Source organism: Theropithecus gelada, chromosome 5, assembly GCF_003255815.1.
Source record: "Theropithecus gelada isolate Dixy chromosome 5, Tgel_1.0, whole genome shotgun sequence".
Taxonomy (NCBI): domain Eukaryota; kingdom Metazoa; phylum Chordata; class Mammalia; order Primates; family Cercopithecidae; genus Theropithecus; species Theropithecus gelada.
In genome coordinates this window covers 12,984,275-13,007,461 of record NC_037672.1, presented here as the reverse complement: position 1 = coordinate 13,007,461, position 23,187 = coordinate 12,984,275, and the positions used below count along the sequence as shown (strand labels likewise).

The 23,187-nt window shown below is 39.8% G+C and overlaps 1 long non-coding RNA gene across 1 annotated transcript in view; it reads right to left on the bottom strand.

The window, feature by feature from the left end:
• LOC112625135 overlaps positions 1–10,820 on the bottom strand; it is a 28,984-nt gene extending 18,164 nt beyond the window's left edge. Inside the window, exon 1 of the long non-coding RNA XR_003119533.1 lies at positions 10,637–10,820. This is a non-coding gene — a long non-coding RNA (uncharacterized LOC112625135). The remainder of the gene's footprint in view (positions 1–10,636) is intronic.
• Between the last annotated feature and the right edge of the window lie 12,367 nt (positions 10,821–23,187).

Genomic DNA, 23,187 nt, shown 5'->3' with positions numbered 1-23,187 from the left:
TCAATGTACCAAATTGCACTTACACCCCATGAATGTATATATTTTTTAAAAAAGGGAATATAATAGAATACAGCAAAATTAATAGAAATAAATTTACAAGTTTGGGTTAGAAAAAAACTAGAAACTCTCACTCTCTCTCTCTTTCCTCTCATTTAATCCCACCAATGAAGCCAGTTTTCATGTTGTCAGCTGCCCTACTGAGATGACCCCCTGGTCAGAAACAGCCAGCAAAGAACTAAAGCCCTCAGTCAGACCACCCACAAGGACTGAACCCTGCCAATGACTAGATGCATGAACTTGCAAGCATATTCTTCTGTATTTGAGTCTTGAAATGATTGCAACCCTGGCTGACCCTTTGATTGTAAGAGATCCAGTGACCCCAGATAAGGTGTACCTGGATTTCAGCCCCATGGAAACGATGAGATAATATAGGTTTGTTATTGTGGTAATCTGTTATGCAATGCAACATACCCAAGGGATCACTTTGGGCTGTGGTCAGAAACACCCACGAAAATAGTCTCTCCCTTGTCTCTGCCATTAGCAGCAGTTGGTGGAAATGTCTATGAAACATCCTTAAGAAGAGCAACATTTAATTAGGTGAGGGTAAGTGAACGGGTGTTCCATTGAAAGTGTGACTCCTCAGATTCCAGATCTGTAGAAAAAAAACTTCTCTGGGTGGGAAGGAGTTTATTTCTGCTGCTCTTTCTCAATAATTTTTTTGAAATAAATGAAAGTAAGGGAGATTTGTAAAGACTGTCTTTGGAGATAATAAGTGAAATTATTATTGGCATCCATAACTCAAAGACAAAGTGGATGAAGATGTGTAATGTGAATGTAAACTGTGAAATTTTTTTAAATATATTTTTTATTATTATTATACTTTAAGTTCTAGGGTACATGTGCATAACGTGCAGGTTTGTTACATATGTATACTTGTGCCATGTTGCTGTGCTGCACCCATCAACTCGTCAGCACCCATCAACTCGTCATTACGTATGTTTATTGCGGCACTATTCACAATAGCAAAGACTTGGAATCAACCCAAATGTCCATCACATCAGTGACAGACTGGATTAAGAAAATGTGGCACATATACACCATGGAATACTATGCAGCCATAAAAAAGGATGAGTTTGTGTCCTCTGTAGGGACATGGATGCAGCTGGAAACCATCATTCTTAGCAAACTATCACAAGAACAGAAAACCAAACACCGCATGTTCTCACTCATAGGTGGGAACTGAACAATGAGATCACTTGGACTCGGGAAGGGGAACATCACACACCGGGGCCTATCATGGGGAGGGGGCAAGGGGGAGGGATTGCATTGGGAGTTATAACTGTGAAATTTTTATATGTGTTTTATTTCACTTTAACGTGGAAGTGTGGGTTGGCAGACAGACGTATATGGGTGGCAGATATTTCTTACAATTAGCAGAAATTATTTACTAGTTTGTGTTTATCATAGGAAAAATGGAGGTTCTAGAGCAGGACAACCTGAGTTAAAATTCCAGCTCATCTGCTCACTAGTAGGGCAAGTAAATTGTTTCTGTTTCTTCCTCTGTAGAACGAGTAGAATAATAATAATAATAATAATAATAATAATACCTCTTTATTGGTTTATTGTAAGGATCAAATGAGTTAATTTTTGACATGTTGCATAAATTATCTATTACTACATCTATGTAACAAACAACCCTCAAACTTAGTGGCTTAAAACAACAATGTCTTTTTGCTTATGAGTCTACAGGTAATCTGGATGGCTCTGCTGATCTGAACTAGTATTGGTAGATCTCAGCAGGATTGGCTTAGGAGTCTGAGGTCAGCTGGTGGATTGGCTGGGGTTGGTTTCTCTAGGTGGTCTCATTTACGTTTTCTGGCAGTTGGGTAACTGTTGGTTGGGGTGATAGAATTTGCATGGGCCACATGTCTCAGATCTTTCAGTAGCCTACCTTGAACTTGTCCATAAGGTAGCAGCAGTATTCCAAAAGAAAAAGAGGAAGCATGCAAGACTCTTGACACCTAGGCTTCTAACTGGCACAACACCACTTCTGCCTTGTTTTATTGGTCAAAGAAAACCACAAGGCCAGCCTAGACTCTACCACTTGATAGAACTATAAGTTCATACGACAAAGGGAAGGGAATAATTGTCACTATCTTTGCCAACAATCCTCCATAGTTGTTGGAACTGAAATGTTAGCTATTGTTACTATGATTAGATGAGGCTGTGGCATAATAGTAAATAAAATCCTAGAATATCAGAGTTTTAAGAGCCTTCAGAGAACAATTAGTTTATATATTCAATGTTTTTATTGTATAAATAGGAAATGTAAGGAAAGCCATTTGTTTTAGGTTTCTTGTTTAATGATAAGCTTGGACTAAAACCCAAATCTTCTGACACCTGGGCAATATTCTTCTCAAAGACTCTGAACCCTAATATATATGACTATCTATGAATGTACATGACTACATTATTATTATTTATATATATACATGCAATTATAGTAATATTTTTACTTAGTCTACAAAATATTTTCTAGATATTTGCTTCTTTACTTGTTAGTTTAAGGCATCTGAATGCAAAAATTTTGTTTTGTTTTTTTTTGTGTGTGTGCTGATTGTATTCAGTGACGCTTAAAGGATGCTATCAAGGATCTTTGGACAAGGATCACAGAATGTTGAATTGAAAACATTACCCAAAGCCCCAAGACATATTTCAACACTCACCTCCAGAAACCATTGTTGCATGGCTGCCCAAGATAAGACTGGCCCTATTTTATAATTCAGCTTTACTTCGGGGCAGAGAGAGTGAGGCAGAACATCATAAACCCAGCCAATGGAATGTGTTATAAAAGCCCTTGTTCTTTCACCCTAAGGACAAGCTGTGGAGAAATGATATGGGAAATGTGGATATAGAGTCCCTGCTTTGAGAGAGCAGTGAATTCTTAGAAGAGTCAGTGCAATCCTCCCAGTGACTATAATTGCCATGGAAGCCCAGAGGGCTACGCATGGAGACACAATTGTGTTTGCTGCTGCTGTTGTTGTTGTGTTGCCATTTTTGGTTGTTGCTGTAATGGTCCTCGGCACATGGCATGGTGTCATTCATACATTTGGGGAATATCTCAATAATGGGGAGCCAAGTGTTTTTTCCTTGTGTGTTGCTTTTGTCAGGATGATCTAGATCATGCTACAGTAACAATCAATTCCCAAACCCCAATACATTAAAACAAGAAATGTGTGTTTCTTACTGTCGTGAAATACTCATTATGGATAAACTAGAAGCTGTACTGTTTCTCTCTTCAGTGCTCAGGTTGGCAGAACAGCCCACTCAGAATAACTGCAGATTGTTGTGGCAGAGAAGACAAGATAGCGATTGAGAACTGGTTCTAAGGTGTTTTCCCGAAAGTGGTTGGTAAAGCAGCTCCTACAGCCATGCCTAACTGCAAGGGAAGAGAGAAGTACAATTTTACAAGATGCCTAGAAAAAAAACCCAGAAACTGTAATACTTTGAGGAATTTGAATATCTACTAGGCACATACCATCAAGCTAAGGTTACATTAGAGGCTAATGAGTGGCAGGTATATGAATATGTGCATCAACATTAAACCCTCAGATTTTATTACAAAGCTTACAATGTCCCATTCTCTTTAGGCAGATGAGATTCTCCCTCGTTTCACTCCTACTTATTAGAAAGATACAGACAAGGCAGTAAGACTTCTGTTCATGGGTAATCTCTTCTTTACTCCCATCCCATGATAACCACCTCATCTGCTATTTTTATGGGATTTTGTTTCACGAAATTCCTTCTCTCTTCTGTATCTCTAGACATATCATGTATCTGGTGTCCCCACTCCCAGCGATCACCCTTTCTCTACCCATCTTTTCACAATCAAGAATCTTAAGCATACTCTGAAGCAACTCTGTTCACTCTCTAGTCTCACATTCATCACATTTTCAGGTTCTACTCATACTCTAAGGGGAGAGAATAAGAAAAGGGTGAGAGTCAATGAGGTCATCTTAGAATTCTGCCTGCCACACCAAAGGCCAAAGAACAAGAAATGTCAAGTATAGGTGGAAGCACTATTTCACTTGCTTAAAATCTCTAATCCAATAGGATAACACCTGTTGAACAGAAAAAAAAAAAAAAGTGAATGAATGAGCCCATGACTGAGGCCTCTGAATCATTCTCTATAAGGCTACCTTTATCCCTAACAGGTAGTACCTGTAGTACTTGTTAGTAGTACCCTGGGGGAATGTACTACCTGTTAGGAGTAGACTACCCAGACAGCATGGATATCTTGGTCATCTGAAAATCCTGGCACCCCAACAGGAATGCTTCTCACTGTCTTACCCTCAATGTGGCATAATGCCCTGGCATAAAACCTCTGCCACTGGATGGTCAGAGTTCACGTTCCACCTATCCTTTTACTATTTTGTCATGCTATCCAAAGTCACTGAACCTCACGTAGACTTAGCCTTTTTTTTTTTTTTTGTAAATATAACAATAATAACTGCCTCATAGTGTTTTCACAAAGATTAATTAAAATGTTGTAAGCACACATCTAGGCACACACTGAGTGCTCAACAAATGTTAGTTACCATTGTTATTATTGCTGTTGTCACTTTCACCTATTCCTTTAAAGCATCAGCACCTTGTTGCTCACCTCTTTTCTTTTTCCTCCAATTAGTCTTCTTCTTTCACAGAAATAATCAGAAGCCTATTACATTTGCTAAAGTGCTGATACCAACAAAACAAAATCACCTCTTAGCCAGCTCACTCTTCCAAAAAGTAGTAGGATGAATTTGTGTTCCCTCCCCACCACCCACTTCCTGGAACTAGACCACAAAGCAGAAAGTAGAACACGGGGACTGAGAAGGCCTTTTATTTTCTTTGTTTGAATACAGTGATGTGGATAGAAAGGGCCTAAAGAGGGGCTAAAGGTCTCAAAAAGAAAATCACAGATGGTTTATTAGAAATGGCTTTTCCATTAACCATCTGTGTGACCTTGGGCATGTTGTACTTCACCACTGCAGTCCTGTGTCCACTCCTTTGCAGAAAGAGGAGCTTACCCTGTGAGATCTGGCATCTCATACTGACATTCTGACATCCGTGATACGAGGGCAGCACTGCAAACAGCCCAGAGCCTCCTGTGCAGGAATGGAACACACATTGTCCTGATGGCTGAGGAAGGCTCGGCTCATTGATTTGACCAGCCTTGTATTGCCAGCAAAGAAAATGGTACCTCCCTCCGTGAGATAAAGCTGAAAGTCATGGAGCAGAAAGGCAGCAGAAATGGAAACTCATTGATACAAATACTCTCCAGGTCTATAATACTACATTGGATTCTACAGAGCCCTTCCATGTACATCATCAATCTGGATTTCACAAACAATGGCATGGAGTAGGTAGAGTGGTTATTAGTATCTACATTTGTGAGAGGCCTACGTTCAGGCCTCTGCCCAAGATGAGAGCAAAGGTTAAGACCCAGATGTAGCATGGTAAACAAGTTAAAGAGATTTTAGGTCTATAGCCTTAGATTTTTGTCTATTGTCTCTCTGCTAGTTGACCTTGGAACAAGACCTTTTACAAATTCTCTACTCTGAGATTTGCACTTTCCTGGCCTATAGAGGAGCAATAATAATAATAATAACTAAAACATCAAAGGGTAGATTGCAAGGTCCACATCAGATCGTATATATGATTCCACTACACTGACTATAAAATGGTGAGCTTAGTTAGTTTTTTTGAATTGCCGTGGCACCTGGCACTGCATTGTACTCACTCTTCCAGAAATGATCACCCATAGACAGGCAAAATAATCTACATCATGTGTCTGGCAGATTTATATTCCTGAAGCTACTCCTTCATCTATCTCATTCTATGTGTCACGTCACAGGCTTAGCAAACCCCTTACCCTTCTCTCCCCAAATCTATATCCCTATCTTAAAAACTATCATAAGCTTCAACCTCACCAATGACTTTTATGGTGATTAGACCCTCCTAATTCAGCCACTGCCCCCTCCACTGAACTCAGAGATGGATGGTGGCCTGTCAATCTGTCCAATTGGGTAATATCTACCTTGGTAGAGAGACACTACCTACCTGATTATTAGCAGGCCACAAAAAACAGAAGGAACACACACTTGGGAGGAGTAAAAATAAGTAATTCCAACTCTAAGCTGTTGGAACTTTAAATTATTTTGAGCCTTAAAGGAATAAGATCACAGGGCCTGAGTCAGGTGATAGGCAGCTGCAACATAGGCAGCTGTAAACTTTGTTTTTCTTACTATGGATTAGCCTCCTCCCTCACCTATAGTGTTTTGTAAAATGTAAATGACTAAAGGGCACCAAGGAAGGGAAGACCCCCTACCCTCTTATTGTTGGTTTTTGTTATACAGTAACTTCCCTCTTACCTCTCTCACACGAAGACCACGGCTGTCAAATTATCTAATCTAGCAGTCCCAACCTTTTTGACACTAGGGACGAGTTTCACAAAAGATAATTTTTTCATGGGCAGGGGTAGAGTGGGAGGGATGGTTTCGAGATGAAACTGTTCCACAAGAAGTATGCAACATAGGTCCCTCACATGCACAATTCACAGTAGGGCTCATACTCCTATGAGAATCTAATGCCACCGCTGATCTGACAGGAGGCAGAGCTCAGGGGGTAATGCTTGCCCAACCACTCTCACCTTCTGCTGAGTGGTCCAGGATCACTGGTCTGTAGCCCAGGTCTTGGGGACCTCTGGTCTACTGGAAGGTTAAACATACTCTTTTAAATTGGAAAGGAAATGAAAACTGGTTGTACAGAAAAGAAAAACTGTAACTAATTAAATTGTTGTAACTCATAAACCAGCCTTGTATAGAAAATGTTGTAATCCTGTTAAATTTTTTTGTTTGTTTTCTTCCTTCATGGGCAAAATCTTAACTTTTAACTTCAAAGAACTGACTTCACTTCTCTGATGTCTGTGTTTTCCAGGTGGCCATTCCCAGCTTTTTATGTGAATACCCTCTTTAAACTGGATTCTGATCTTTCTGATTATTTCTCTCCCAGCTCTGCCACTGGCCTGCTGGGTGACTTTGGTGAAGTCACTGAATCCATCAGAAGCACAGTTTCCTTTTCTACAAAGTAGACAATACAATTCCTGTCCTCCAGTCCAACAGATTTCTAGGCATCAATAATGGAGGTGTTGTAGAATCGCTTTGTGAATTCATGTGCTGCAGAGACAGTCCTTGTCCATGATTTGTTGTTTAAATATTGTAATTTTGTTTGATTGTTTACTGAAGTCATGTCTGAAAACTCCCATCTGTAACTAATCTCTGACTCAATGAACTTCCATGGTAATGTTTTAAGAGAGAAAAAGAAAGAAAAATCATATTCTGGATACCTACTAAAAGCTAGGTAATATATTAAATTTACTTGTATTGCTTATCTCATTTTAGTCCCACAACAACCCTCTGAGGAAAATAGGATTCTCTCTTCCCAGAAGGTAAGTGACTCTCTTGGGTTTCTGGTCTGAGTGACCACAGGCTTAGTGATGCCAATGACAGACAAAGGAGGACTCATGGGCTCTGAGCAGATCCTGGGGGTTACTTGCTGATATACCCAGAGGGAGCTGTCCTGCAGGCAGGCAGAACTCAGGTCTGCACCTGGAAGGGGTCTTGGCTGAGCCTGGACACTTGTGGGTCATTCATGAGGAGGAAAATGAGACTGAGTGTGTGAATGTGGTCAATCAGGGAAAACGTATAGACTGAAATATGGAGACTACAATGGAATACTTGGGACTAATATTTTAAAAATGGACTGAAGAAGAAAATGAGATGGAGAAGATTCAGGAACTGCTAGAGAAGCAAGGGGAGTGTGACAGTGAAGAAAGATCTCACTTAACATTAGGCTTTTGGAAATGGCAACTCCAAACAAAACGATGTGTGACAAAACCAATTTTACCACAGGCTAATTGATATTAACAAGACTTAAGTTTGTACTCCATATTCTGGTCAGAAAAACATCATTATGCTTCTAAATGGAAACTCCAAACACTTCTAATATTAAACGTTGACATAAACATGAGATATGCATGTGTTGAAGAAAGGTGAATAAAAACAAGTTAGATAATCATTTACTCATTTATTCTAGTACAGGGTCTTGGGTGGCTGCAGCCTGTCCCAGCAGCTCAGGAGCCAAGTGGGACCCAATCCTGGCCAGGATGCCATCCCATCACAGCGCACATTCATGCCCACATCCACACTCCTTCCGACTGGGACCACTGAGACACACCAACAAACCTAATGTGCACAGTTTTGACGTGTGGAAGAAACTGGAGTACTCAGAGAAAACACATGCAGACACAGACCTGGGGAGGACTTGCAAACTCCATACAGACAGTGGCCCCAGCTGGGCATCAAATTTTTTTCATAAACGTTATAATGAAACATTGTTGAATTAAACAGCATTATTTGAGAAATTGCTACATGCCGCTGCCGAATTCAGCAAGAGGAATTTCAAATAGGAGGAAGAGTTTGACGATGCTTACAATTGTTTGATTTTTATAATATAAGGATTAAAAAATGTCCAGTGAATTTGGCAGTAACTTCATTAACCACAGGGAGGCCATCTTCAGTGGAGTCGTGGCAGAGGAAGGCTGCATCACTGCGGTTTAAGGAATGAGTGGGAAGGGAGGAGCATGCAGAGAGAATTAGTTGACAACTCCATGAGAAAGCACAGACTGGTGAGTGATAACCAGGAAAGGATGAAGCCTCCAGGGAGAGGGTTGTGCATGCAAAATGGCTGATAAACTTACAGAAAGTCAGCAGTTGTTTGCAGAGGAATGGTGAATCTGGAGTCTTGACATCTTGTGCACTACTCAGAGATAGCTGAAGAAATGTGGTTCCGGCAGCCCAAAGCTGAAAAGAGACATTGGTGAGCCACAGCACATCCAACAAAAGTGATGAACATAAGAAAGTAGTTCGACATTTCCGATGATGCACATACACACAATACACACAAAACACATATACAACATATGCTTCACACACACATTGAGCACACAGCACACACAACACAACACGCAAACACATATACAACACATGCATATTACACACATACAACATGCATAAACCATGTATACAATGCATCATATGCACATCAGACACACATTACATACACAGCACATCCAGTACAGGTAAAACACACATACAATATACATCCACCCACTAGACAACACACATAGCATATATGGGACACACATGTGCATATATGCACCACATACTTGTATGCACAAAACATCCACGTAACACACACACACACGTACACACACACACACACAGAGTAGAATTGCCTAGCAAGCCAAGGATGTACATACCATAGTCCCAGCAAGAAGCATGGGAGGAAGGGAAGAGACTGATGTGTACTAGTCTTGGAAAGGCTACAAGCTCACGTGTTTAATCAAGCAGAGAGAAGAGAAGGCAACCAAGAAAAAAAGCATGAGAACAATATGTGCTCACCTTCAATCTTTGCCAGTGCAAGCCACAGTACCATTGTGGGAGCAGAAACTGTAACCCTCTGAGCATACCCTTGGGTGTCCAGCACTGAACTGGAGTGAACTACTATTCCTTTACAAAAAAGAAAAGACACTCAAACTGTCCCCCCCCCTTTTTTATTTGCAGTAAATGAGTGGTCTCTTGGAAACTCTCACATGTCTACTTCAAATGTGCTGTTTGAAATGCTGAATATAAATCATTGTACTATAAAGACACATACACACATATGTTTATTGCAGCACTATTTACAATAGCAAAGACAGGGAACCAACGCAAATGCCCATTAACAATAGACTGAATAAGGAAACTGTGGTACCTATACACCATAGAATACTATGCAGCCATAAAAAGGAATGAGATCATGTCCTTTGTGGGGACATGGATGAAGCCGGAAGCCATCAGCCTCAGCAAACTAACACAGGAACAGAAAACCAAACACCACATGTTCTCACTCTTAAATGGGAGCTGAACAATGAAAATACGTGGACACAGGGAGGGGAACACCACACACTGGGGCCCATTGGGGGTGGGGGTGAGGGGAGGGAACCTAGAGGGTGGATTAATAGGTGCAGCAAACCACCATGGCACATGTATATAACAAAGCTCCACGTTCTGCACGTGTAACTTGGAACTTCAAGTTAAAAAAAAAAAAAAAGAAAAAAGAAATGCTGAAGTCATGGGGAGACCATTACATATAGTCTCTACAGACTCAATTTCTGTTGATAGAAAAAAGAGACTCAAACAAAGGGCACTGGGCCAAACCTGAGGTAGAAAGAAAAGATGTTTTCTGCCATTGATGGGTATCATCATTTCATACTAAGGCCACCCCTCCATGATGAGTCTTGGAAAGTGTTTTGTTTTATCTGACTGAGTTCTTTTTTGTTTCCTACATAGGAAGAATCCCAGACAAACGTGAAAATTCATTCTTTTCCTTGTTGCCTCCAGTGAAAAGAGATGGGGATGAGGGAGAAATTTACCGTTTACTCTTTTTTTTTTTTTTTAAAAGGTTTTTCCTATTTTCTTATTCCCCACTGAGTAAAAAACTCTGGAAATGGTCTCCAGGCTCTCAACAACAATATTCTGTTTTCATTTCTTACCGCATTTTCTTTCTTTCCCAGGTCTCTTCTGACAGTGCCAAGTTGCACACTGGGTTGTCATAGAATGTTCTGAAGTTGTGTAAAAGGAACTGGCACAAAGGAAAAGAAATTTTTTTCTCCTACTCTGCTTAAATTAGTCATTGTCTCCAGCAGCGATATCCATTTCCTGTTACTTTCCTGGTCTGGCTTCCTTTTTTTTTCCTGCAGATATTCTGATTTGAGCTCAGTGCATACATTCACCCCAGAAGTTCCCAGGATGCCAAGAAAGATCCTTGCCAACAGATCTTATCATGTTCCTCTTGAAATGGTTTTGTCATTCTTTGGATGACTGTGGAACATCTAGTCTCATACATGCCTATTTTTTTTTATTGGGTTTCTGCACAGTCACAACCCAATAATGCACAATGGTAAGATGTCCCAACTGACACAAAACTAAAGAGTCAAAATACCCTCTGTTGTCAATCTCTGCCTAGCTCAGAAGCTGTTTCAAGATTTGCCTTGAGTTCAAAGAATTGGCCCAAGGTGCATTTATCTTTGAAAATACATGTTCTGTTCAGTGCTTCTTCCTTTCGCCTGGGAAAGTCCTGGCTTGTGTCTATCGCCCGGGAGTAATCATTTATAGCACCCATTTCATTCTCACAAGTGTCTCAGTTTGCACAAGTTCCATAGCCAGCAAGGATACAGTATACATCGGAGACACAAAGATAGAAAAGACAGTATCCTTGCCTTAGAGGAGATCAGTCTTTTTAGAAAGACAGGCAAGTAGATGATTATAATATAAGAGCTAAGATAAATATACTAATAGAGTTATATGACTTCATCCCACTGTCTCTATGTCCCTTCTGTCCAGCACACTATCCAGAACACAGAGGTGTTTGGTAATTTTATTGTTGCTGCTTTTGTTTTAACCAATCACAGTGTTCTTTCTATAGACAGAATGTTCCCAATAACAGGTCATTCTCCCTTCTTTCTGCCCCATCTTTTCTTGCTCCATTCTTTTATGGAAGAAAAGAGTGTCCTGGACATATAACCTCAAAAAAAAAATAATCAAGAGCCTGGATGAAAATCACAAGGGTAACAAACTTACATACTAGCTCAGAGTCTGTCCTCAATCTTTGCAGAAAAATCACAGGAGGTGCTGTTGCTGCCCCTCCCCACATGTTCTGTAGTCCTGAGTGCCAAGTTACATCTGCCCCTCATGGCGCCGATTTGTAGCTTTTTCCAGCTGTTTCTGCTTCTGCTGCATTGGCTACTGGTAATATAGGCAGGTCTCGCTAATAGTACTTAAGATCGATTCTCATGTTTTATCCAAATACAGTCAAGTTAATGCTGGGATTGACCTAATGGCTCCTGCTATGCCCAGGGAGGGCATGATCACTGCCAAAATCATGGGCTATGGCCTCACTCTTCTGTGGCCATGCATAAGGTCCCTTCTTGAGATGAGGGCAGGTGCTTCTCCACCCCAGTTATAACTCTTCTTATTTTCTGAAAAGGATGACTTCACTTATCATTTACTCATAAGATTTTCTGTGCAAGCAACTCTTGTGTACAACTCCCACAAATGAATCATTCAAGCTGGGAGGTTCCATCTGAGTAAAAATGCAGCCCCCATCTACAAATGTTAAATGTTCCTGGATAATTTTTATCAACTTTTAAATTAAAATGTCATTACAAATTTAAGACAGAAGGAAAGGGTAGGAGAGAGGCCAGGATGGGAGAAGTGTTTTAGAATGTATTGAGTTGTGTAAGCTGTTTCTTTACTTCTTTACGCTAAAGTGTTCTGAATTTCTGACATTTTGATATTTTTAGTAGCTTCAAATCCTGAAGTTTGTGAGTAGAAAATTGTGAGGCACTGACTTGCCAAGTGGCAAAGAAATAAAAACAAAAATGAAAACCAGAAAAGTTAAGTGAACAACTGCAATTCTGTGAGATAAAGGCTAAAGCAGAGATGAGAGCAGAAACTTCTGAGGGCACAGAGGCAGGTGACTCAATGGGCGATGGAGGGACACAAGAACATAGGATGTTATTGTCTCTCAGTTTCTTCTTGGATTGTTCCCTAAGACATCTTGTCTCCTAAGAGTGTTAAGTTCTTCCATGAAAAGGACAGTATTTTATTTCTCTGCCTCATTCGTCCATATTACTTTATAGTGCTAGCACAGTGGAGAAGCTTCAAACACAGGTGGCTGCTTGCTTGCTTGTTTGATTGATTGAAAAAATAAAAAGAGAGAGGAAATGAGATACTCTGGAAAAGTCCTAGGGCAGTTGACTATTATTCTCAAATCTTCCAGTAATTCTCCATGTGACCTTGAACAACCACTTACCTCTTAGTTTTTTCAACTGTAAAATAAGTATGACCAGATAATCAGCAAGTTCCAAACTAGTTTTAAAACTTCAGGAGCCTATAATTGTGACTGTTAGATCAAGTTAAAGGAGAAACTGTAGGGCTTGATAATACACACACAAAAGCCATTTTAAGGGCTGAACTTGGACCTTGGTTTCTCTATTATAAATCAAAGATATTAGAATAGATTATCTTTTTTATTGCCTCCTTCCAAAACACAAGAAATATCTGAATCAAAATGCTAATCTTCATCTTCAAAAACCAAATTCCAATGACATAATGTCAGTCCTCAATAAGGAAAAGGAATAGACTTTATTCACATATAATTCACTGGCCCATGGATAAGAAGCCTATATTTTCAGTGGGTTCATTTTTATCTAAGTCATAAAATCTCAATTCTGTCCCAGACATGGTATTTTCCTTTTCAATACAAGAGGCAATTCATTTTACTGTTACTTGAAACTAAAGGAATCCAATAAGCTGGATTTGAGCCAAAGAAGACCGTAATGACAAAATGATTGATCCTTTCATAATGCTATTCTAAGATTGGAGAAATGCAATACAGACAATATTCGTTTATACCACCAACCAGTATTCATCTCTGTAACAGAATGTAATACTCCTTTGCATTTATTAAGTACCTGCCACCACTAGAAATACAAAGTAAAAGGCATTCACTGTTAATTTTCAGGCATGGTCAAATATTATTTGTTATGCCCCCACTGACATGAAGAATCTACATGGGAACTTGAGGCAGAAAAGTCAGCTCTTTTGCATAGTGAGAACAATAAAAGTGGTATGTCTGGAATCCATTGGTGGAAGCAGAAATTAAGTAAGCAGATAGTATTTGAAAATAAGGACAAAAAAAGAGGATATTTTAAGCAATGTGAGCTGCCCAACAGTGGAGGCTGGCAAAGGGTGTTAATCCCAGAGATGAAGCTCTAGACGAGTTGTATTACATGCCACCTTGGTAAATCTTTGCAGCACCCACCTGAGACAAATTTTAATTTCCATCACACAGATGAAAAGGCAGAGTCTCGAGGGAGTTAAGCCCTTCTCCTTGAGCTATTGAGCTGTTACATGATTAAGCTAAAACTTGAAATGAATTTTGGCTGATCCTAAAAGTCCATGTATTTTCATTATGTTACAGTGCATTCATGAAGTAGTTTCATTTCATCCCCTAATATTCTGAAAGAAAGGCCAGCTGATAAAAACAATAGGAATAGTGAATATTTTTTGAGGTCTTTAAGTCTACCATCCTTGGTTGAGAATAGTCTTGAACTGTTTGAGGCCTTCAGGAACACCTCCCTGTCAAGTATTCTGTACTAACTTAATGGGGCAGATGTCATAATTGAGAATTGTCACAGGGTTGTATGAATCCTGAGGATGGAAAAGCTTAACATGGAAGGCTTTCTGAAGGAATAGAAAGGTAGAGGAAGGTCTAGTGCCCCTATCATGAGTTGACTACTCTTCCAAGCCTTCCTCAGACTCACTAAGATCCTGTGATTTTCAAGTTTCTCCCAGCCACCTACCAAGACAATGCTGGGGAAACGTCTCTGAGCTTACCACACTGGTCATGCCATTCTTGAATTCTCGTACTTATGGAGGGCTTATCACCTCCCCAAAACCATGCTCACTAAAGTTTGATCTACGACATGCTGACTCGTTCCATTTTTGTACAGCTCTAACTCCTAGAAAATGTTCTATGTATTCGGTTATGTTTTATAATTTCAAACCACTTATCTTCTTTGTCATTTGAAGTCAAACAGAAAAAAAAATTAACATGAGCCTTTAAAGTACTTCAGAAAAAACATATACTTTCCCAAGAGTATGATGGTGGAGATGGTGAAGGTGTCACCCAGACACAGGTTCACTTTTAGTTTACTACTTGCCTGTACTATGAGTACTTGATCATAGGTAAGTTATTTTGCCTGACAAAGCCCTCTACACCAAGCCATAGATTTCTTCTCTGAAAAATGGTGGGTTGGATGTAATGAATTTCTGAAGCTTCACCCATGATGTATTCTAGGTGAGTCTCTTTGACCCTTCAGAATAAACAGAGCTAGTTTATTCATGCCCTGCTCTTGCTGTTTTCCAGGATTTTCACTGGGAAGAGGAATTTAGTCCTTGTACACATTTTACCACATAACCTAAGGATCCTCCCATAAGGCACTTTTCATCTTGTTCTCACCACCGAATCTCAAGGATCCAGAGCAAGAAAAACTGTCTCATCCCCTTCTCCCACAAAAATATAGCATTGCATTTCAAATGTGCTTAACTTTAAACACACACCATTGCTATCACCATTAGCAGCCTGGGCCTGAAACTTTTATTAATATTTCCAAATATTCTCCTATCAGAGTCTATTTTATGTTTTAACAGCTTGTTGAGATATCATTGATATATGTGAATAAAAATCATACAGCTAATATAATACTCAGTGGTGAAAATATGAAAGCTTTTCCTCCAAGAGCAGGAACAAGTTGAAGATATCCACTTTCATCTGTTCTATTCAACATGTACTGGAAATCCTAGCCAGAGCAATAGGGCAAGAAAAAGAAATAAACATCACCAGAATTGGAAAGGAAGAAGTAAAATTTTCTGTTTGCAGATAACATGATCTTACATATAAAAAAATCCTAAAGATGTCAAAAAAGAACAATTAGAACTAACAAATCAATTCAGTAAATTTCAGGACACAAAATCAATATATAGAAATCAGTGGTATTTCTATACATTAAGAATGAACTACCAAAAAATGAATTTTTAAGTAAATCTCATTTATAAAAGCTTCAAAAAGCATGAAATACTTAGGAATAAACTTAACCAAGAAGATAAAGGCTTGTATGCTAAAAACTACAAAACACTGGTGAAGAAATTAAAGAAGACACAAGTAAATGGAAAGACATCTTGTGTTCAATGATTAGAATATCTAGTATTCTTAAAATGTTTATACTACCCAAACTAATTTACAGATTCAATGCTATTCCTTTCAAAGTACTTTAAAAAATGAACCCTTGAAGTAATCTTTATATTTTGAAATAGTTTTTTTAATCACAAAATGCATTATAGATAATAATTCTTAATTTCTTGATTACTGCTTGTACTAATCAATGATCCATGTTGCCCAACTTTGAAAATTCTGATCTTTGGGAAGGTAACCCACACAAGGAAATTGTTAGAATTCCAACAAGTGGAGGCAATTATTATATGCATTGACCATTTTGACATTGATGTTGGCCAACATCTAATTTCTGTTTGATATTTTGATATGTTTAATGGTTTATAAACCCTCACTCACCTCTTTACTAATGCTCAGGGGCTGAAGACAACAGATGGGGATCTTCGGTTCAAAGCCTTCCATGCCCTACTGTGCACTCTAAACTTACAACAGCCTTGTGTTGTAAAGACTTCAGCTTAAACTACTAAGGGAAATCGCAGGTGGGTATAGGAGAGGGTAGGCAGTGGTACTGTCTGAAGTGGTCACTTACCTTTGATAGAGACACACAAGGACAGAGCACTCCATGTAGTTTGTGCTCTGTCAAGTGGATGACTCTTTGATGTCAAGTCAGGCAAAGATAGGATTTGTCCTGATCACAAATGTTGAAAGTTGATTCCAACCCCCAAAAAATTAAGGTTGAAGAGTTTGAAATTGGGAAAGGGAACTGGTTTCCCTTAGCCCTGTACTGACCAAGTCTTAGAAGTAATTGTAAATGCTTGATTCTTATTACTCAAGGCACTTTATGACTCTATAAGGATCAGTGTGGTTTCCCCACACTCAGACTGTCAGGGGCTGTATTGCTCAGAGAATCTCACTCTTTAGAGCTAAAGAACCCTTACACTTCTCTTTGTCTTTCATGTTTATTTGGAACAAAATTCAACCTCCATTCACAATTGTGCTGACATTTTTAACTTTACTTTTCTGTTGTGCAACGAAAGAAATGTTTTCTCCATCCATTTTATGACTGCTGAAATGTTCCTGGGATTTGCTCTGGTAAAAACACTTCAGATGACCCAATACACCATCCAAGAATTTGACTGAGAATGGAAGGTGAAGATTTTACATTGAGTTTAACCAAATCTCCTGTGGTGGGTATCTAATGTTTTAGTCTAACCACCATCTAATGACTTCTTTAGTGACGGCTCTCCCTCCTTTTCCTCCCTTCCCCCAGAAGATAAGCATCTGACCCAAGATGGAGCAACAATAGTAGCTCACTTCTCAGGTGACAAGAATTAGTTCACAGAGTGGAATAGCATTCCAACTTATATCAGTCAGTGACCTCCCATTGTATGAAATGTGTTTTTTCCTCTCAAGTGGTGAATACCTGAGTGACCGGGCACAGAAACCTCTCGAAGTTTTTATTCCAGCCTTCTGAAGAAAGGCAGTCTGCAAGAGGAAAGGTTGAAGCCATATGCAGAGAAAAGCAAAGATGAGTTGAGGAAAGAGAGTCCTTCCATATCACCTTCTACTCTCAAATTCCTACCTTTCCCACTATAGATATCAGTTTCAACTAACTCAAGTTTGCTACTAAAAGATGTCATGAATAGAAGAGGAAAATTTGCAGACTGGGGCCAGTATGCCCTCCTGCGGTCTGGGTTCTACTCCTACATACTCTTTCCTGCTGTCTCCACCTCATCAAGCCACCTAACTTCTCAGAACAACATTTTTTCTCAGCAGAAATATGTAAATAAATACCTACATACATTAACCATGCCTTTTTGTTTTCTATATTTTTGATGCTTTAACATCTTAAAGGCTTGCTGACTCTGGAGGGATTGCCTTTCCCAGGACTAGCTAATTCCTACAAATAAAGGACTTGCCTTCATTTGCAAACCAGCCAATACAGAGCCCATACCCTTGACCATCTCATTTATCGGGCTCTAACACTTCAGGTCACTACTCCTCTGCCCTAATCACCCCAGTGCCAGCACCAGGCAACTAAGGACAGCTCCTATGCCCCCAAAACTGCTGAAATAATTCAAACTAGACAACGTTAAACTATTTACTCTACTTCACCTGTTCCTTCCCAATAAAGCAACAATAAAGGCTCTTACCCCAGTTTTCCTCTTGCTCTCTCTGCCTCCTGATCAATCTTAGTGATTTCCTGTGTGGCTCCTGTGGCATGGTGGGCTTCCTCTTTCTGGCAACTGTAATACATTATCTTATCTGGCAATTTTCTCCTGATCTGTTGGACTCGCCCACCTGAATATTAATAAAACCTATTTTTTAAAAAACTACCTCCCAAGACTGAATGAGAGGAAAGCACCTTGAGTTATGCTAGGTGTGGTGGATTTTGAATATTTAGCTATTCGATAAATGTGAGCAAAATACTTACTAATAGTCATTAGTAAGTTTTGAAGGGAATTTGAGAGTGACAAAAGCTGTTGCACTTTGGATCACAGTAGTTGATACTCAAATTGTTTCCTTACAAACCTTGAGAGAAATGTATCATTTAATAAATGTACGTGGTAAGTTTTATCTCATTTACTCATGCTATGGATATATATTAGGACCTTTTCTGTGCTAGAGCAATGAACTGATCAGATATATTGTCCTGCCCCCGTGAAACTTAATCTTACGCTTTAAAGATGTTGAAAAATGTAAGGCTACAAAAGGGATATATACTGTGGGCACTAAATAAACACTGTAAATGATGACCGGGAACTCCCCTTCCTCTTGCTTAAGGGGAAATAGAAAAAAATAATATTTAAGATTATTTTCTATACTTTAAATAGCCTATCCTTCTATTTGTTCTATATTTTTCTGTTATTAATTTTAAACCTATCTTAATAATATAATCATCTAAGTAATAATAGCCTGTATATAATCTAAATAATAATGCTTCAAACACATACAGTGCTTTACAGTTTACAACCCACTCACATATACTAGAAACTATGAATGTTGAATATTAACTTACAAAGTACTTTCGTCTGGACTACCCTAAAATCTGTTTGTTTTGTTTTGAGATGCAGTCTCGCTCTGTCACCCAGGCTGGAGTGCAGTAACATGATCTCGGCTCACTGCAACCTCTGCTTCCCAGGTTCAAGTGATTCCTGCCTCAGCTTCCCAAGTAGTTGGGATTATAGGTGTGCACCACTGCACCCGGCTAATTTGTGTGTGTGTGTAAGTTTAGTAGAGATTGGGTTTCGTAAAATCTTGATACTCAGATCTGAGCAGTTAAACCTAGTACTGGCTAGAACCAAAGCTCTGATTTCCTCCAGTCTCAAATAGAGAGTAATTAGAGTTTGGCAGAATGGTGCTGTTGCCATTGTTGAATTAATACATAATAAATCACTGGGTCATAGTTTGGGTGTCTCTGAAAAACAGACAGATAGGGCCTATGATATTCTCCCTGATATTCTCTGATCTTGGAAAAGTTATATATCACACTGTACCTACCAAAAATTAAGTCTATAGAATGTATGGGGGGAGCACCAGGAAGATCAAGATCTCTCCAGCTGTGATGGGTAAGGATGAAAACTGTCTTATCTACAAGCTCAAGTCATACTCTCTTTCCTCAGCTGTGCTGTAGAAGGGAGGTGGACTGTCAAATACACATCTGCAGCTGCTGTCTCAATGTTGTAAAAATTAGCATTTCAGAAGACAAGAGATACTCACTGTCCAAGTCAGATTTCTTTGCAGGTGAAAATAAGGAATTTTGTATTAGAAGCAACAGTCTTCTGAAAAGCCAGTCAGAGCAGCAGGCTGAAGGAAAATATTACCTGATTCCAAGCAGTCAGCACCGCACTCGCTTTCTCAGCCTCAGAGACTCTGCTCAGCCTGAAAGCAGTGCAGAAATGCACCACCAATTTGCAAGTAAGGAGTCTTGTATGCTACCAACCAAATACCTGAAGCCACCTCTGACCCCTGACCTGCCATCCTTGAGGTGGAACTTGGCTGCTTCAATTTTGTGTCAACAGAGTATTGCACAGCAAAAAGGAGGCTGACCTTCTGCTGGAAGAACAGGACCCAAGGGATCCCAGTGGAGGAAACTCTTGAAGTCACTCAGAACCAGAAAACCAAGACTTTGAAAAATGTTGGTAACTGACACTCTTACACACAGGCAAAATTCATGCACGTCAAGCTCATAAGTTGTTTGGGAAAAACAAAAGTGCTGGTATCAAGCCACTTAAGCAATCCTTGACGGCACCATGCTCGATTGAAGAATAAAGTATGGTGCATCCTCGTGGGCACACTGTGCTGACTTCACAAAATTGCTACAGCTGAAAACCCAGGGAGCCCTTTCAGCACAATGATGGGTGAATCTCCTGAGGTTTAGAGTTCAAGTTCAGTTCAGGTAATGACTTAGCTGCTTTTATGCTTCCTGAAGCTTAATAGAGTCTGGGGAAGGAAGAGGGAGTTGAAACAAGGGAATTGCTTTGAGAGGGGGATTGCAACTGCACAGATCAGAAAAACAGAAAGGACGGCCGGAGAGGCATGACCTTAGCCCAGAGATGGTACGTGGGGGCGTGCGAGGGCACTAGTCCTTAACTACAGCAAATGAAAATGGAGAAAGACAAGGTGCCTGCTCTCTTGCTTCTTATTCTAAGACCTTGAGTCAAGGTAAAAACATGAAGGTCATATATACCATTCCCTTTGATCTCACCTGAAATGCAGTTAGAAATGTGCCTCGTCTTTTCTGTCTGCACAGCGTTTCATCCATTTCTCTGGACTAGCACTGACCCATAGTACTGTATCTTTCATCCACTCAGTAAGTGTATTTTAGGGCCCATCACATGCTGTACAATGTTTTAATTGCTGGCTTTAGAGCCAAATTACCTAGGTTCAAACCCTGACACTACCACTTATTTCTAAGGGACCTTAAACAGGTTATTTTACCTCCCTATGTCTCAGGTCCTTTCAGTAAAATGACGATAATAATGTATCTGCCTCATAGAGTAGGTTGAGAGGATTGTTGAGAAAATTAAATGAGTGAATGTATGAAAAGTGCCAAGAATAGTGCTGGGCATATAATCAGGCCTATATTGGTGAGGAAAGCAGACACTCATCAATTAATTACCAAGAAAGTGAAAAATTATATCAACTGTAATCATTATGGAAGAAAAGCATATGGGTCTATGAAAACACCTAAAAGGGAGACACCGATTAATCTGAGAGAGGGAGAATCGAAATGAGTTACCCAGAAGTTTGGAAATGGTCTGGTCCATTTAATTTCAAGCTGGTCCACAACCATCTACCTTCCCCTAGATGAGTGGTTGGTAAACTTTTTCTGTAAAGGACTTGCCATAAATATTTTAGGCTTTGCAGAGTATAAGGTCTCTGCTGCAACTTCTCAACTCTGCCACTGTAATATGGAAGTGAACACAGGCAATGTGGATTGCTTGCCCCTGCACCAAATGTACTCCCAGGTCCTAGACCCTGTTGAGTCATCTTTGTGTCTACTGTCTCTGATACTAAGAAGGCTATCCATGAATGTTTGTTTAAGAAATAAAAGATTAAGTAAGCAATACAAGTACCTACTCAGGAGACTACCTTAATCCCAGGTTTCTATTAGGAATGTTGAGGGGTCAAGATACACTATAACTTAATTCTTGCCTGTCAGAAAATGTTTCTTTGATAAATCCACCCTCAATGCTCATCATAACAATTACTATGATATTGTTGCCTCTATTGTCAGCACTCCATCTCAATGATGTCATAACAGTATTATCTTATTTCACATTTAATTTCAACCCAGGAGTTTAAAGAAGGGGTTATTTGCTCCTTTGAAATAGGGTAAAGGAAACCTAAAAAGAGATTGATATAGTTTGGATATGAGTCACCTCTAAATCTTATGTTGAATTGTAATCCTCATTGTTGGAAGTGAGGCCTGGGAGGTAATAGTATCATGGGGGCAGATTTCTCATGAATGGTTTAGCACCAGCTGCTTGGTGCTGTCCTCATGATAGCGAGTGATTTCTCATGAGATTTGGTCATTTGGAAGTTTGTAGGACCTCACCGTCCATTCTCTCTCTTGCTCCTGCTTTCACCATGTGATGTACCTGCTCCTGCTTCACCCTTTGCTTGAGTAAAAACTCTCTAAGGAGCTGAGCAGATGCCAGTGCCATGCTTGTCGAGCCTGCAGAACCGTGAGCCAATTAAACCTATTTTCTTTACAAATCACCCAGCCTTGGATATTTCTTTACAGCAAGGCAAAAACGGCCTAACACAGAGATCTTGCTTTCTAATCCTGTACTCTCGGGCCAAATCCAGCATATGTTTCTGGCTGAGATTATCAGCTTTTGTTCAGAGATAACATGCTTTTCCCTCCACAGCTTTATGTTGTTGCTGGGAAACAGCTGCTCAGAATGATTCTATCCCTCTGTGACCCACACCCTTGCATCTGAGATGATTTGACTAAATCTCACCAATAAAATGTGAACAGGAGAGATAATTATTACTTTCAGGACAGGGAGCTAGAGATGTGTCATGTCTTGCTCATTCTTTGTCTCCATCTCCAGCTGAAGGTGGAGGTGTTCAAGGCAAAGAGGAGGATGGAGCCACAAGATTCACTTACTACATAGAAAGCTACACAATGACAAGGAACACTCATGTATTAGAGTTCTTCAGAAAAACCAAGCCAACAGGGCACACGTGCACTCACACACACACACACACACACACACACAATGTTAGCTCACAAGATTGTGGAGGCTGAGAAGTCCATGATCTGCCTTCTACAAGCTGGAGATCCAGGAAAGCTGGTGGTATAGTTCAGAGGCCTGAGAGCCAGAGAGCTAATCCCGTGGATTTCAGTCTGAGTCTGAAGGCTTGAGAACCAGGAGTGTCAGGACAGAAGATCCATGGGACAGCTCAAGCAGTCAGGTAGAATGCAAATTCAACCCTGCTCCACCTTTTTGTTCTATTTGAGCTCTCAATGGATTGGTTGATGACCACTTACATTGGAGAGGATCATCTAATTTACTCAGTCTACCAATGTGAATGCTAATCTCTTCTGGAAGCACTCTCACCAACACACCCAGGAATCGTATTTTACTAGATATCTGGGCATGTTATGGCCCAGTCAAGTTGACACATAAAATTAACCATCACGACCCACATATGACTAATATTTGAGTCAGAAATAAACTTTAAGTGTGTTCAACCACTATAATTCTGGTTTTCTTGTTGCTGTTATTATATCACCTAGTGTTACCTTAACTGATATACTTTTTTTTACTGGGATTTGAAATCCAAGTTAAAATT